General features: G+C 40.1%; 1 long non-coding RNA gene and 2 pseudogenes across 2 annotated transcripts in view; 2 read left to right on the top strand and 1 right to left on the bottom strand.

Moving 5' to 3' along the window:
- Nucleotides 1-968, top strand: part of Gm7237 (predicted gene 7237) — a 14,716-nt pseudogene extending 13,748 nt beyond the window's left edge.
- Gm29998 (predicted gene, 29998) overlaps nt 1-15,084 on the bottom strand; it is a 26,576-nt gene extending 11,492 nt beyond the window's left edge. Inside the window, exon 1 of the long non-coding RNA NR_166828.1 lies at nt 14,316-15,084. This is a non-coding gene — a long non-coding RNA (predicted gene, 29998). The remainder of the gene's footprint in view (nt 1-14,315) is intronic.
- Rnls (renalase, FAD-dependent amine oxidase) overlaps nt 14,590-15,084 on the top strand; it is a 254,556-nt pseudogene continuing 254,061 nt past the window's right edge. Inside the window, exon 1 of the transcript NR_160911.1 lies at nt 14,590-14,930. The product of NR_160911.1 is annotated as a renalase, FAD-dependent amine oxidase, transcript variant 1, non-coding (transcript). The remainder of the gene's footprint in view (nt 14,931-15,084) is intronic.

The raw sequence follows: 15,084 nt of genomic DNA, 5'->3' as shown, positions 1-15,084 counted from the left end.
TTCTGACTCCTGAATCGGCCATCCTTTTGGCCAGTCCTTAAACCAAAAGGCAGTAAGAAAAATTACCCAAATGGCTAGAAAAAGAAAGTAATCCATAGACTGTCCCTATTACCCTCTTACTTTCACTACCCTCTTACTTTCACTTTCTCATCTCCAGAGCCAGAGAGCCTTATTGTCTCTTACCAAGAGCCTTATTGTCTCTTTACCAAGAGCCTAATTGTCTCTTACTGAGAGCCTAATCCCAATCCCGGGATGGTGAGTTACTTACCATACTCATCCTGTCGACAGACCCTGACTGCAGAAAGTTTTGAACCTCTTCGGTGGGGGAGTTGGGTCCCAGGTTTTGGCACCGCTTGTTGCGTCCAACTCGACCAGCAAGGAAAACGCAACCACCGGTTCTTCTTAAAGCAGTTTACTCAGGCAGCTTCTCTCTTCAAATCCCCTGAGCCCCAGGGTACAAGCGTTTTTTGGTTTGTTTGTTTGTTTGTTTGTTTGTTGCATTCAAGCCACAACCACGCCTCAACCAATCACCACAGGTCACATCACCTCACCAGGAAGGCTTGCTCAGCCAATCAGGGATTAAGGGCGAGCCATCCACCAAATATGGGCTTGTTTACTGCCTGGCATAGATTTCTGTCCGGGCTGGCCAGGGAGTCCGGAATGGCTTCCCACAATTTTTCCTGAATAAAAGACTTGCTTTTAATTTACAGTAATGAAATCCTAATATATTGATAAAGAAAGAGGCCTGGCCCATTCTGTGACATCAGATATGATGCTGTCTGAAGAACAGATCAGAACACATTTCATATATTAGAACCAGGGCTATAGAAGGACAATCATTCTTGTTGCTTAGATTACACAAGTCTTAATGATTAGTCTCAATTCAAAGTTCCCTTGTCACACCACCTGTGTGGACCAGCCACTGTTGAATAAGTCTCTTATGTCAGTATTCTCTGGCATAAGTGGAAGAGAAAATATTTAAAATGATATGAGATATTAAATTTTTTTCACAGGATTGATCATTCATTCCCTGTATAATAGAGTATTTTGAACTTACCTTGAAACACAAAGTGACCATGAATTCAAACACACAATTTTAATTTTATTATTAAAATTTTAACCTAATTCAGATTTTTTAATCCTAAAGAAATAATTCTGGGCATAGTTTAAACAATATAAAGTATAACCATGCCCAGTATCAAATGCATTATTCTTGTAATATTTTCCATGATTATAAACATGTGTGTATGTGTGTGTGTATGTGCATGTGCATGTGCACATGTGTGCATGTATATTAACTTCCTTCTATTCCCATCTTTTCAGGACTTTTACTTGATTAAATATTGGACTTTTGTGAAAGGCCTTTTCCCGTCTATTGATGTTCATGTAATTACTGTCTTTGGTCCATTTATGGGATCATGCGTTTTACATACATTTATTGGCTTAGAATATGTCAAATTTTCCCTGTAGTATTTCTGGAATAAAGCCAACTTATTAATAATAAGCAGTTTTCTGTTTCTTAAAAGTACTTTTATTCTTCTTTAATACATTAAAAAGTAACTGCAGTCTCCACTCCCTCCACCACTTCCAGTTCCCTGCTCCCATCTCCCTTCTCCCCCAGTTCCACTTTTCTTCCATTGTTCTTCAGAAATATTCAGGGCTCTCAAGGCATCACAAGTGACAGTAAGACTAGGCACAAAATAAGGGGAAGTAGATTTGGTGGGTGGCCTTGGAGTAGGTGGAAAAGAGAAGAAGAATGATCAGGTGAGGGGGAGAATGGAGGGATGGAGCACCAGGAAAAACAAGTGGAATTGGAGGCATTTGAGGAGACAAGGTAGAAACTTAGTGCAGTGGGAATCCACTGGAATCTACAAGGATGTCTCTGGCACTGGAGAATATAGAGCCAGACCCTGCCATCTTCTGTATCCAGCCAAGCCTTTTCCACTGATGCACTGGGATATGTAGCCAGCTGCCATGGAAGTGGGCAACTCACTTCTCTGTAGATAGCACACCAGTTTTCATGGTTATAGTAGGTGGATCCTGGAAAGGCATGGCCCCAGAAAACTGTGTCCCAGGATTGCTTCTTCTTTTTTTTTTTTTTTTTTTTTTTTAAGATTTATTTATTTAAAGTACACTGTAGCTGTCCTCAGACACTCCAGAAGAGGGAGTCAGATCTCGTTACGGATGGTTGTGAGCCACCATGTGGTTGCTGGGATTTGAACTCCTGACCTTCGGAAGAGCAGTCGGGTGCTCTTACCCACTGAGCCATCTCACCAGCCCCCCAGGATTGCTTCTTGATACTGGTATGACTTCTCATGTAATCATTGCTGTATTTCCCATTTTTCTGAAATGGTTGATTGGGCAAAGAAAGATTCTTTCTGCTTATACTCTGATATGTCTGATTCCCACGTATTAGCCCACCCTATTGTATACAAATTCCTGCCGATCAACATGAAGATGAACTTTTATAAACTAATTCTGCTTAGATTAAATAATTTATTTTATAGAATTCCTCATAGCATTCAAATAATTTAGGAATTTGTGCAAATTAAGGAGATAGTTTAAGTTGTTTTGTCAGAAAGATATAATAAAATTAAAATTAAGAATAGAATGTGCTCCCTCCTCATAAAATAGTAAGTAAAGGCTGCATGAAAGGCAATAGACTAAGCTTTTATGTGTGGCAACTATGTAAAATTCAGGAGGATGGAAAATAGGCTTGGGCTAATTAGTGATCAATCAAATATTCATTCTAGGTCAGGTCCAAGGATGAAGCCACGGGCATCAATCATGTTAAAGTAAGGCCATAAACTGGGAGTGGGCAATTCTATTTTAAAAACATACTGATTCGAACTTACGAAATGAGCTTATAAAAGGAAAGATAGATAAATCTGCTGCTCTGAACTTATAACCAACAATTCTGCTTTAACTCTCTTGTGTAACATGTTATTTATTGTTGAGTGAGGTAATTAAACTCATTTCAGTGTGTGTGTGTGTATGTGTGTGTGTGTGTGTGTGTGTACATGTGTGTAAATATGTGTGCACTAGACTACTTCCTAGGAAAAAAGGAAAATAATTTATATCATACTTTTATAATACAAAATGCCTATGCTAACCACCCTCTTAGGAGAAAATGCAAAGTTGAATCAAGTGTACAAGTACATGTTAGCATTTGCTGTAAGATTTTTGCTATGTTTTTCTGTTAATATTTCTTTCTAATTATTTATTAGATGTTTTCATGAATTTTGGTCCCTAATACATTTCATTTGAATGCTTCAAAGATATCCTCCACATTTGTACTTAGTTTGTTTAGAGAAAAACTACCTCTAGAACTTCACTTTTTACCTTTGAAAGTCAAGGCTTCTTACTTTATAACTCTATGTACAACAAACTTCAACGTGTTTTGATAAAATTGATTACCAAATGGTTCTAAGAAAACTAGAGGGACATATTTATATTGTTTTAAAAAGTATATTTAGAGTCATCAATCTTTTTTTTTCTTTTCATGAAACAATAAAGAACATTCAGAGAAGAAATATACGGGAGGAAGTATTTTGGTAGATGATTTATCATAGGGCAAATGAAGCTCAGAAGTGATTTTAGAAAGAAGTCAATCTTAAGAGCTTTGTTGTTTTCTTTTTTTAATATTTTTATTGGTTACTTTACTTATTTACATTTTAAATGTTATTCCCCTTCCCAGTTTTCCCTCCACACACTTCCTTTCCCATCCCCTTCCCCCTGTTTCTGGGGGGGTGCTCCCCCACCCAACCACACCTTCTGCCTCACTGCCCTAATATTTCCCTGTGCTGGGGCATCTAACCTTCACAGGACCAAGGGCCTCACCTCCCACTGATGCCATATAAGGCCATCATCTGCTACATATGCAGCTGGAGCCAAGGGTCCCTTCATGTGTATTCTTGATTGGTTGGTGGTTTAATCCCTGGGAGCTCTGGGGGTCTGGTTGATTGATATTGCTGTTCTTCCTATGAGGTTGTAAACCCCTTCAGCTCCTTCAGTCCTTCCCCTACCTCCTCCATTGGGGTCCCTGTGCTCAGGCCAATGGTTGGCTGTAAACATCCACATCCATATTGGTAAGTCTCTGCAAAGCCTGTCAGGAGACTGCTATATCAGGCTCCTGTCAGCAAGCACTTCTTGGCATCCACAATAGTGTCTGGGTTTAGTGTTTGTGTATGGGATGGACCCCAATTGGGGCAGTTTCTGGATGGCCTTTCTTTCAGTCTCTGATCCACACTTTGTTCCCATATTTCCTTTAGACAGGAGCAATTCTGGGTTAATAATTTTGAGATGAGTGGGTGGCCCCATCCCTCAACCAGGGGCCCTGCCTAACCAATGGATATGGTCTCTACAGGTTCTCTCTCCCCTTTGTTGGGTATTTCAGCTAATGTCATCCATGTTGGGTCTTGGGAAACTCTTGCTTTCTTAGTATCTGGGACTTTCTGGTGGCTACCTCCAGTTCTCCATCCCCCATTGCTACACACCTCTGTTCAATTTCCTGACCCTCTGTAGATCTCCCACATCTGATTCTGCCTACCTTTTCCCCTCCACCTCCTCTATTCCTCCAAAATCCTTCCCACTCTCTACCTCCCCTGATTATTTTGTTCCCCCTTTTAAGTAATACTGAAGCATCCACACTTTGGTCTTTCTTCTTCTTGAGCTTCATATGGTCTCTGAGTTGTGTCATGGCTATTCTGAGATTATTTCCTAATATTCACTTATCACTGAGTACATACCAGGCCTGTTCTTTTGTGACTGGGTTACCTCATTCGGGATGATATTTTCTAGTTCCATTCACTTGCCTAAGAATTTCACAAAGGCATTGTTTCTAATAGTTGAGTAGTACTCCATTGTGTAAATGTACCTCATTTTCTGAATCCATTCCTCTGTTGAAGGACATCTAGGTTGTTTCCAGCTTCTGGCTATTATAAATAAGGCTGCCACAAACATATTGGAGCATGTGTCATTGTTATATGTTGGAGCATCTTCTCGCTATATGCCCAGGAGTGGTATAGCTGGGTCCTCAGGTAGTATTGTATCCAGTTTTCTGAGGGACCACCAAACTGATTTCCAGAGTGGTTGTACCAGATTACAATCCCAACAAAAATGGAGAAGTGTTCCTCTTTCTCCAAATCCTTTGCCAGCATCTGCTGTCACTTGAGTTTTTGATCTTAGCCATTCTGACTGGTGTGAGGTGGACTCTCAGGGTCATTTTGATTTGCATTTCCCTGATGGCTAAGGATGTTACACATTTCTTTAGGTGCTTCTCAGCCATTCGAGATTCCTCAGTTGAGAATTCTCTGTTTTGCTCTGTAGCCCACTTTTTAAATTGGGTTATTTGGTTCTCTGGAATCTAACTTCTAGAATTCTTTGTATATACTGGATTTTAGCCCTCTATTAGATGTAGTATTGGTAAAGATCTTTTCACAATGTGTAGGCTGCCATTTTGTCCTCATGACAGTGTCCTTTGCCTTACAGAAGCATTTCAATTTTATGAGATCCCATTTGTCTATAGTTGATCTTAGAGCCCGAACCATGGTATTCTAATCAGGAAATTTTCTCCTGTGGCCATATGTTCAAAGCTTTTTCCCAATTCCTCTTATAATAATAGATTCAGTGTATGTTTTTATGTGGAGGTTCTTGATCCACTTGGCCTTGAGCTTTGCACAAGAAGAAAAGAATGGGTCAATTCAAATTCTTCTACATGCAGACCACCACTTGAGTCAGCACCACTTGTTGAATATGCTGTACTTTTTTTCCCCACTGGATGGTTAAAGCTTGTCAAAGATCAAGTGACCATAGGGTGTGGGTTCATTTCTGGGTCTTCACTTCTATTCCACTGATCTACCTGCCTCTGTACCAATACCATGTGGTTTTTATTACTATTGCTCTGTAGCAGAGCTTGAGGTCAGGGATGGTGATTCCCCCAGAAGTTCTCTTATTGTTGAGAATAGTTTTATCTATGCTGGTTTTGTTGTTGCTGTTGTTGTTCCAAATGAATTTGAGAATTGCTCTATCTCTATGAAGAATTAAGTTTGAATTTTGATGGGGATTGCATTGAACCTGCAAACTGCTTTTGGTAATATGGTCATTTTTACTATGTTAATCTTGCTGACCCATGATCATGGAATATCTTTACAAATTCTGAGGTCTTCTTCAATTTCTTTCTTCAAAGACTTGAAGTTCTTTTCATATAGATATTTCACTTTCTTGGTTAGAGTCACACCATGATCTTTATATTATTTGTGACTATTGTGAAGGGTGGCATTTCCCTAATTTCTTTCTCAAACTGTCTATCCTTTGAGTAGAGGAAAGCTACTGATTTAAGTTAATTTTATATTCAGCCACTGTGCTCAAGTTGTTTATCAGCTGGAGGAGTTCTTTGGTGGAACTTTGAGCTTTGTAATGTTTGACTTTTTTAGTGGACAAATGTTAAAGTTTATTGCAAATGCAACCACTGAATACAGTCATACAAATCTTTACAAGGAATAGAAGGGAATAAGAATTACAATGTCATTGATAGTCCAGAAGGCCTAGGTAATTTACATTGCTGATAGTGACTATCGTATCTTGGTATCATAAAGCTTTTTCATTTCAATATATCATTATTATATTCATGATTATTGTATCTAGTCCTTAAATTTCCATTGAAATTTAACACTATAATTCTGTATCACAAACTATATGCTACTAAAAGATTTTTTTCTTTACCAAATTGATGTCCTGATATTAAGTAATTCAGTAAAACTCAGAAACAAACAATTAAAGATCAAAACAAGTTTCACTTTAGAGCAGGGAATAATATCCCTTGAATCTATCTCTTTCATGTTGGAGTTAATAATTTGAATTGAAAATGTGTGATTCTTAAATCATTGTGGATTTAATAGCACTTTAATCAACATCTCTATAGACAGTAGGAAGGTCGCTCTGAAAACATTTCATGTTTATTATCAGAGTATGTGCTTTGAAAAATATGCATTTTAGAAGTTTTAAGAACATGTGGTAGTTTTAATAAGAATGATATCTTTAAGCTCATAGAGTTGAATGCTTAGTCACTAGGGAGTGGTGTTGGGAATTGGTTCTAATACTTTGTCTTAATTCTCTCCCAAAAGCGGCACTTTAAGACACTGAGGGTCCCTGCCCCAGCTGGCTTTAATTGGTAATAAAGAGTTGCTATATAGCCAATAGCTGGGAAGGGAGATGGAGGTGCAACGTTTAGGTTTGCAGGTGAGGGACCAAGGAGGAAGAACAGACAGAATCACCAGGTGGGGGAGGCAGAAAGATCAGACTAAAAGTCCCACTGACATGTAAAAATCAAGGTAAGTGGCCACGGGGCCACTTCCCTTACTGGGTCTCAGGCAGCAGAGATAAAATAGAGAGTTAGGAAATATTAATTCAGCAATACTGGAGGGGACTGTGTGCTAGCCATGAGGAGGTTCAGAACTGCCCAGACATTGAACTAATTAGGCATATTAAAAATTAAACTGAAGTGTGTGTGTGTGTGTGTGTGTGTGTGTGTGTGTGTGTGTGTGTATGTGTATGTATGTGTGTGTGTATGTATGTATATATCTTACAATCCAGAGCTCTGGCAGATGGTGTCTTAGTCGGGGTTTCTATTCCTGGACAAAACATCATGACCAAGAAGCAAATTGGGGAGGAAAGGATTTATTCAGCTTACACTTCCACATGGCTGTTCATCACTGAAAGAAGCCAGGACTGGAACTCAAGCAGGTCAGGGAGCTGGAGCTGATGCAGAGGCCATGGAGGGATGTTCTTTACTGGCTTGCTTCCCCTGGCTTGCTCAGCCTGCTCTCTTATAGAACCCAAGACTACCAGCCCAGAGATGGTCCCGCCCACAAGGGGCCTTTCCCTCTTGATCACTAACTGTGAAAATGCCTTACAGCTGGATCTTGTGGAGGCATCTTCCCAACTGAAGCTCCTTTCTCTGTGGTAACTCCAGCCTGTGTCAAGTTGACACCCAAAACCAGCCAGTACAATTGACCCCTTGTCAACTTGACACACAAACACATCACTAGCAATCCTCAACCCTTAGTTCTTATTCACCCCCAAGATCTTAAATAACTTTAAAAGTCCTACAGGCTTTACATATTAAAAGTTCAATAAAATCTAAAGTACTTTAAAATTCAAAGTCTCTTAACTGTGGGCTTCACTGAAAAACTTCCTTCAAGAAGGAAAAATATCAGAGCACAGTCACAATCAAAAGCAAAAATCAATCTCCAACTGTCCAATGTCTGAGATCCAACTCACGATTTTCTGGGCTCCTCCAAGGGCTTGGGTCACTTCTCCAGCCCTGTCCTTTATAGCACACAGCTTTTCCTCTAGGCTCCAGATGTCTGTACTCTACTGCTGCTGCTGTTCTTGGTGGTCATCTCATGGTACTGGCATCTCCAAAACGCTGCTGTCTTCCACTGTAACTAGGCTTTACCAATAGCCTCTCATAGGCTCTCTTCAGGGTGCCAAGCCTTAACTCCTTTGCATGACCCCTTCAGTCCTGGGCCATCAATTGCAACTGAGGCTGCACCTTCACCAGTGGCCTTCCATGGATTCTCACAGTGCCTCAGCTGCTCTGCGTGACCCCTTCGTGCCTTCAAAGCCAGTACTACCTGGGTAACTCTTACACGTTACCAAGTCCAGCCACAGCACAAGGTACAACCTTGGCTATCTCTGGAACACAGCCTCTGTGTTCTCAGAAAACACTTCCCAGAAGATGTCACCTCAATGATGCTGGTCTCTTCTTAATCACCGCTCATTTCTTAGCTCAATCGAACCATCGTCAGTAGTCCCAGTAATACAAAGTTTTTGCTTTAGTAGTTCTGGTCTCTTGTTAATCACAGCTGATTCTTCAGCCCCAGCTAACCAGAACCACAAAATCTTCCCAATCAAAATAGCAATGGCCCTGAAAAGAGTCTTTAATTTTCCCTGTGATAACTCCAGCTGTGTCAGGTTGACACAAAACGAGCCAGTACACCTTTTATTAACTGTTTTTATTGTCTTTAAAATTCATGAGTTTATTCTCGTCCTATTTGACTTTATTCTTTGAACCCTTGGTACTGTATCCAGTTAACTCTCACTGTAAGCTGCTACTCTGGAGATGTCTCTTTAGGGCAGAGTTGTATGCTCTTTTTCAGTTCTTATCTTTACATTATGAGTTGCAAATGTGGTCATTGGGTAAATATTTTTTTATAATTTCTATATTCTGTCTGTTGAAATGTTTTATTATTCAAGTGGATTGAAGTGTCTTTCCTTCCCTCCTCATTGAATGTGTTGCTCTCTTGCTAAAATCTCATGCCTCGTGATCATGACACTAGTCATTAGCTCTAGCACCACTCTGAGAGTAGACTATCATTCAACATTCCTTCAGATACATCACTACCAGCTACATAAACTTTTCCAGAGTTTGAAATTTCCACTCCTATTTTTTGGCTCTGTTGTTTACTGAGAGGCATTCATGTGGTCACCAGTCCGTTCCCTACAAAAAGCTGTGTATCAATAATCATACCTGTCTACATATGCTTATGTCCTCATGATTTTAATACTATATTGTGTGATAAATATGCCCTGAGTGTAATGTGTAGGTCAAAGTATCTGTCTTAATAGGCTTAGCCATGTTTGTAGCTAGTCTTCTAAATGTTGGGTAACATGTTTTTCTGTACATGTATCAGCACTGAATATATTTGATTTCATATCACTTTTTAAATTTCTGCAAAAGGAATAAAAACATAAACAACTTTGGCTTTAATTTATATTGTCCATTACATAAAGTAAAAATTCAGCCTTTTTTCATCGGCATGTTATTGGTCACTAGATTTCCTCCTCTGTGATAACGAGGTCATCTCTTCTACTTTGTTTCTCTGGCTCTGTTCTCTGAGACCATTTTATACACAAGGGTACTGATGTTTGTCATGTGTTTTTAAAAATGTTTAGGAGACTGTCACTTGTCTTCCGCTTTTATTTATGCCAATTGTCATAATAATCTCTTGAGGTTTTTATTTACTCAGGTGTGTTCTTTCTTTAATATATGGTAAACTTTCTGACTTTATGATGACAAGTCACTCCCCCACTATGAACTCAAACAAATATCCTTAGTTCCAATAATGTAACTCTTATGCTTTATGTTTAAATATTTATCCCACCTAGAATATGTGTTTATATAGGGCATAAAACAGGTGACTGACTTTGTTTCTCCTGAGAATGACTGTCAACTACATTAGCACCATTCATTTAATATAGGATTCATTCCTCTGGGCCAAGATTCCTCGCTGGCTATATATTAGGTCTCATCTGCACATGTTTCCTCTGCATGTCTGTTCTGCTCCATTTATTTGATCTTTTCTGTTCTCTTTGTTGTTTTCTTTATAGTCACTTGGTGATTGTAACTCAGCTTTAGAGTCTAAACTATGAGGATGGGTAGGAGATAGCTTAGATTTATCCAACATTGCCCTCAAAACTCTTCATGTTTATACACCATATCTTTCTAGCAAGGGCTCCTTGCTCACTTATTTGTGACTTGCTTCACTTTCTCACTATTGTAACTGGACAGTGCCACTTTGTTTTTTAGGATTCAGTTGTGTTTAGGTTTAAACTTTAGTAAAACCTGCTTGTGATGATTAAGTGGTATTTTCTTAATGGGAATACTTCTTCAATACCTCTATAAACATCTCTTTACTCCTTGCTAAGTTTGTTGTAAGGGCATGGCTTTAACTCCACTGTTGTTCATCCCTTGCTTTGCTTATTGATAGTCGATTGGTAGACAATGTGTGATTTGTCTACTTGATTCAAGGGGCAGAGCTCAAATTCACATGACCTTTTCAGTTTTTGCAGACAGCTCTATCTTCTAGCCTAGGCAGCACTACAAAGCTCCCAGGGGCTCTAAAGTTCAACAAGTACCAAGTCAGAAATGAAAGCTTAGTTACTCCATCTGGAGTTGTTCTCAATCATTCTCCCCTTTCCCACTTGTAAGGTTTGGAGAATAGTGCATCCCTCCACAAACTCAGTATCCCTTGGAAGCCTGAGCTTTCACACCCCTTTGGATCTTCTTGTCTTGACTGGCCAGTAGTACTCAGAGCAATAAAACCAACTCTGATTGGTCATTTCCAGAACTCATTGTGAGGAGTTGGATCTTCTGGCCCAAAGTTCCAAAGTCCTTCCACAGTCCTCCCCAAAACATGGTCAGGCTGTCACAGGAAAACCCCACTATTCTGGTACCAATTTGTCTTAGTCAGGATTTCTATTCCTGGACAAAACATCATGACAAAGAACCAAGTCAGGAGGAAAGGGTTTATTCAGCTTACTCTTCCACATTGCTGCTCATCACTGAAAGAAGTCAGGACTGGAACTCAAGCAGGTCAGGGAGTAGGAGCTGATGCAGAGGCCATGGAGTGATGTTCTTTACTGGCTTGCTTCCCCTGGCTTGCTCATCCTGCTCTCTTATAGAACCCAAGACTACCAGCCCAGAGATGGTCCCACCCACAAGGGGCCTTTCCCCCTTGATCACTAATTGAGAAAATGCCTTACAGCTGGATCTCATGGAGGCATCTCCCAAACTGAAGCTCCTTTCTTTGGGATACTCCAACCTGTGTCAAGTTGACACCCAAAACCAGCCAGTACAGATGGGTAAAAGCTCAATCATCTGCCAAGAGTGAGTTCAAAGTAGATTAACTATTCATGGTTACAGACTGGCAGTGTGGCAGATCAGCATGTCTGCTCCTCCCCAACCCCCTTCACCCTACCTGTCTCCCAGGAGGTCTTCCATAACCAAGAACACAAGGAGACAGGGACACAGGAAGACTACTCTAAACAGGGACACACAAGGCCTGCCCTACTCAGAGACAGCACTGCCTGCCTCCCAGAAAGCCTGCTCTAACCCCAGTCACACAGCTTTACCTATCTCTAAGGAGGGCTGCTCCAGTACAAGACACCAAAGACAGTTAACAGCAGAGTAAAAAGCAAGCACAAGGTCATAAGTAAGAGAAGCCAATGTAAACTGGCACCATCAGAACCCAGTTCTCCTACCACAGCAAAATCTGTATACCTTAGCACAGCTGAAAAGCAAGATTCTGATCTAAAATCCCATCTCATAGAAATAATAGAGGTCTTTAAGGAGGATATAAATAACTCCCTTAAAGAAATACAGGAAAACAGAGGCCTCAAAGAGGAAACAAATCCCTTAAAGAAATAAATACAATCAAGTAAGTGAAGGAATAGAACAACACAGTCCAAGACCTAAAAATGGAAATAGAAACAATAAAGAAATCACAAATGGAGGCAACCCTAGATATGGAAAACCTAAGAAAGAGATCAGGAGCTACAGCTGCAATCATGACCAACAGAATACCAGAGATGGAAGAGAGAATCTTAGATGTAGGACATATCATAGAAGATATCGGCATATCAGTCAAAGAAAGTAAGATAAAACATTCCTAACCCAAAACATCCAGGAATTTTGGGACACAATGAAAAGACAAACCTAAAAATAATAGTAATAGAAGAGAGTGAAGATTCCCAGTTCAAAGGGCCAGAAAACATCTTCAAAAAATCATAGAAGAAAATGTTCCTAACCTAAAGAAAGAGATAGCCATAAATGTACAGGAAACCCACAGAATACCAAATTGATTGAACCAGAAAAGAAAACCCTCCTGCCACATAATAATAAAAACACAAAATGTACAGGACAAAGAATGCATATTAAAAAGCTGTATGGGAAAAAGACCAAGTAACATATAAAGGCAGACCTATCAGAATTACACCAGACTTCTCAAGAGAGACACTTAAAGCCAGAAGATCTTGGACAGATGTCATATAGACTCTAAGAGACCACAGATGGCAGCCCAGGCTACTATGCCCAGCAAAACTGTCAATCACAGTAGAGGGAGAAATGAAGATATTCCATGATACAAACCAAATTTAAACAATATCTTTCTACTAATCCAGCCCTACAGAGGATACTAGAAGCAAAACTCTAACGCAAGGAAAGTAACTATACCCAAGAAAACACAAGAAATGAATTATCTCACAACAAAACCAAAAGAAGAGCCTCAAACATACATAATACCACCTCCAATGACAAAAATAACAGGAATTAAAAATCATTGGTCTTTACTATCTCTCAAAATCAACATACTCAATTCAAAAATAAAATGTCACAGGGTAACAGACTAAATATGCAAACAGGATCCATTATTTTACTGCATACAGAAAACACACCTCAGAAACAAAGACAGACACTACCTCAGAGTAAAGGACTGGAAAGTTTTCTAAGCCAAAGGGTCCTAAGAAACAAGCTGGAGTCACCATTCTAATATCCAATAAAATAGACTTTCAACCAAAATTAATCAAAATATATGGAGAAGGACACTTTATACTCATCAAAGGAAAAATTCACCAAGATGAAGTCTCAAGGCTGAACATCTATGCCCCAAATGAAAGGTCACCCACATTTGTAAAAGAAACTTGACTAAAGCTCAAACACACATTGAACTTCACACAATAATAGTGGGGGACTTCAATAACCAACTTCCAACAATAGGCAGATCATTAAAACAGAAACTAAACAGACACAATGAAACTAACCGAAGTTATGAATCAAATGGATTTAACAGATATCTACAGAACATTTCATCCCCAAACCAAAAAATAAACCCTCTTCTCAACACCTCGTGTAAACTTCTCCAAAATTGACCATATATTTGAACAAAAAACAAGCCTCAACAGATACAAGGAGATTGCATTAATCCCACACGTTCTATCAGATCACCAAGGACTACAACTTGACTTCAATAACAAAAGCAACAGAAAGTCCACATACTCATGTAAACTGAACAACTCTAAAAACAGCTTCGAATCATTTTGCATTCAATGCTTTTCCTGTTCTTTTACTGCTAAGCTTACAAGTATTCTTAGGGTATCTATGTTCACCCACATTTTCTTCAAGTTCTTTTCTTAGATTAAAAAAAACTGATCAAACAAAAATTTGATGACAGGAATTTTTGTCATCAGAACACATTAAGCAAAACTTGACTTTTAACTGTTTTTATTATTGGATACTATTGTCAAGGTTCCATAGCATTTTTCAGGTAATTATTTTTAATGGTTCCTATTTTTCATTGCTTTTTTTTTTTTTTTTTAATTGAGAACTTCTTAGGGCAAAGTTGATGCCAGGGCCATGGTAGTGACAGATTCTACTTTACAGAATATTCCTTCATTCACAGTGATCCCATTTTGACACAGAAGTTTGTATTTGTGGACATGGTAAGTGAGACAAAATTTTCTGGTGAACCAAGTACCTGTATTCTTCACAACTTTGGAAAGGAGGTATTATTTTCCACATTTTGCAGTCACTGAGGAGCCAATGTCAGGAAGGACACATAATTTATAGTCTCTGAGGTGGTGTAACAATGATTAAAAAAAAAAAAGTCTCTGATTTCAAAACCCTCTGTCACCTGAAGAGGCCTATAAAACCACAGAAGAAATCTGGCTGTGGCTTTGCTGCTGACTCCTCTCCCTCACTTCAGTCATCCTCAAGAGGCCAACTGGCGGTGACTTCCTGATTTATCCTCCAGGGGACGATGGGATTGGGGCTCACCGGGTAACCAAGCTGCCCGGTGGAGGCCTGGGCAGAAAGTCGCCGGGGCCTCAGTCACCCCTGTGGGTTCTCCGCGCTCTCAGGAGCAGACGTCTCGCGCAGGGCACCGCCCTGCCTGACCCACGCGGGGACACAGTGGTAGAGTGGGACGGCGAGGCTCCGCGTCTCTGTCAGCGGCCTAGCCGAAGGGCAGCCGCCATGTCCCGGGTACTGGTCGTGGGCGCTGGGCTAACCGGAAGTCTGTGTGCCGCGCTGCTGAGGAAGGAAATAACCGCCCCCCTGTACCTCGGCCTGTGAGACAAGGGTGGGGATATAGGTGAGTTGTTAGGACAGCCAGAGCGTAACAGGCCTCTCCTCGGTGAAGTAGGCGGGCCACCCAGTCGCTCTGAGAGAAAATCCCAGTCAGTGGGGGCTTCTCCGGCGCAGACGCCGCGGCTGAGCGCTCTCCGTGTGAGAGCTGTCACGTGACT

This window comes from Mus musculus, chromosome 19, assembly GCF_000001635.26.
Source record: "Mus musculus strain C57BL/6J chromosome 19, GRCm38.p6 C57BL/6J".
NCBI lineage: Eukaryota > Metazoa > Chordata > Mammalia > Rodentia > Muridae > Mus > Mus musculus.
Note: the sequence above shows the minus strand (reverse complement) of the source record. Positions and strands in the feature narration are given on the sequence as shown.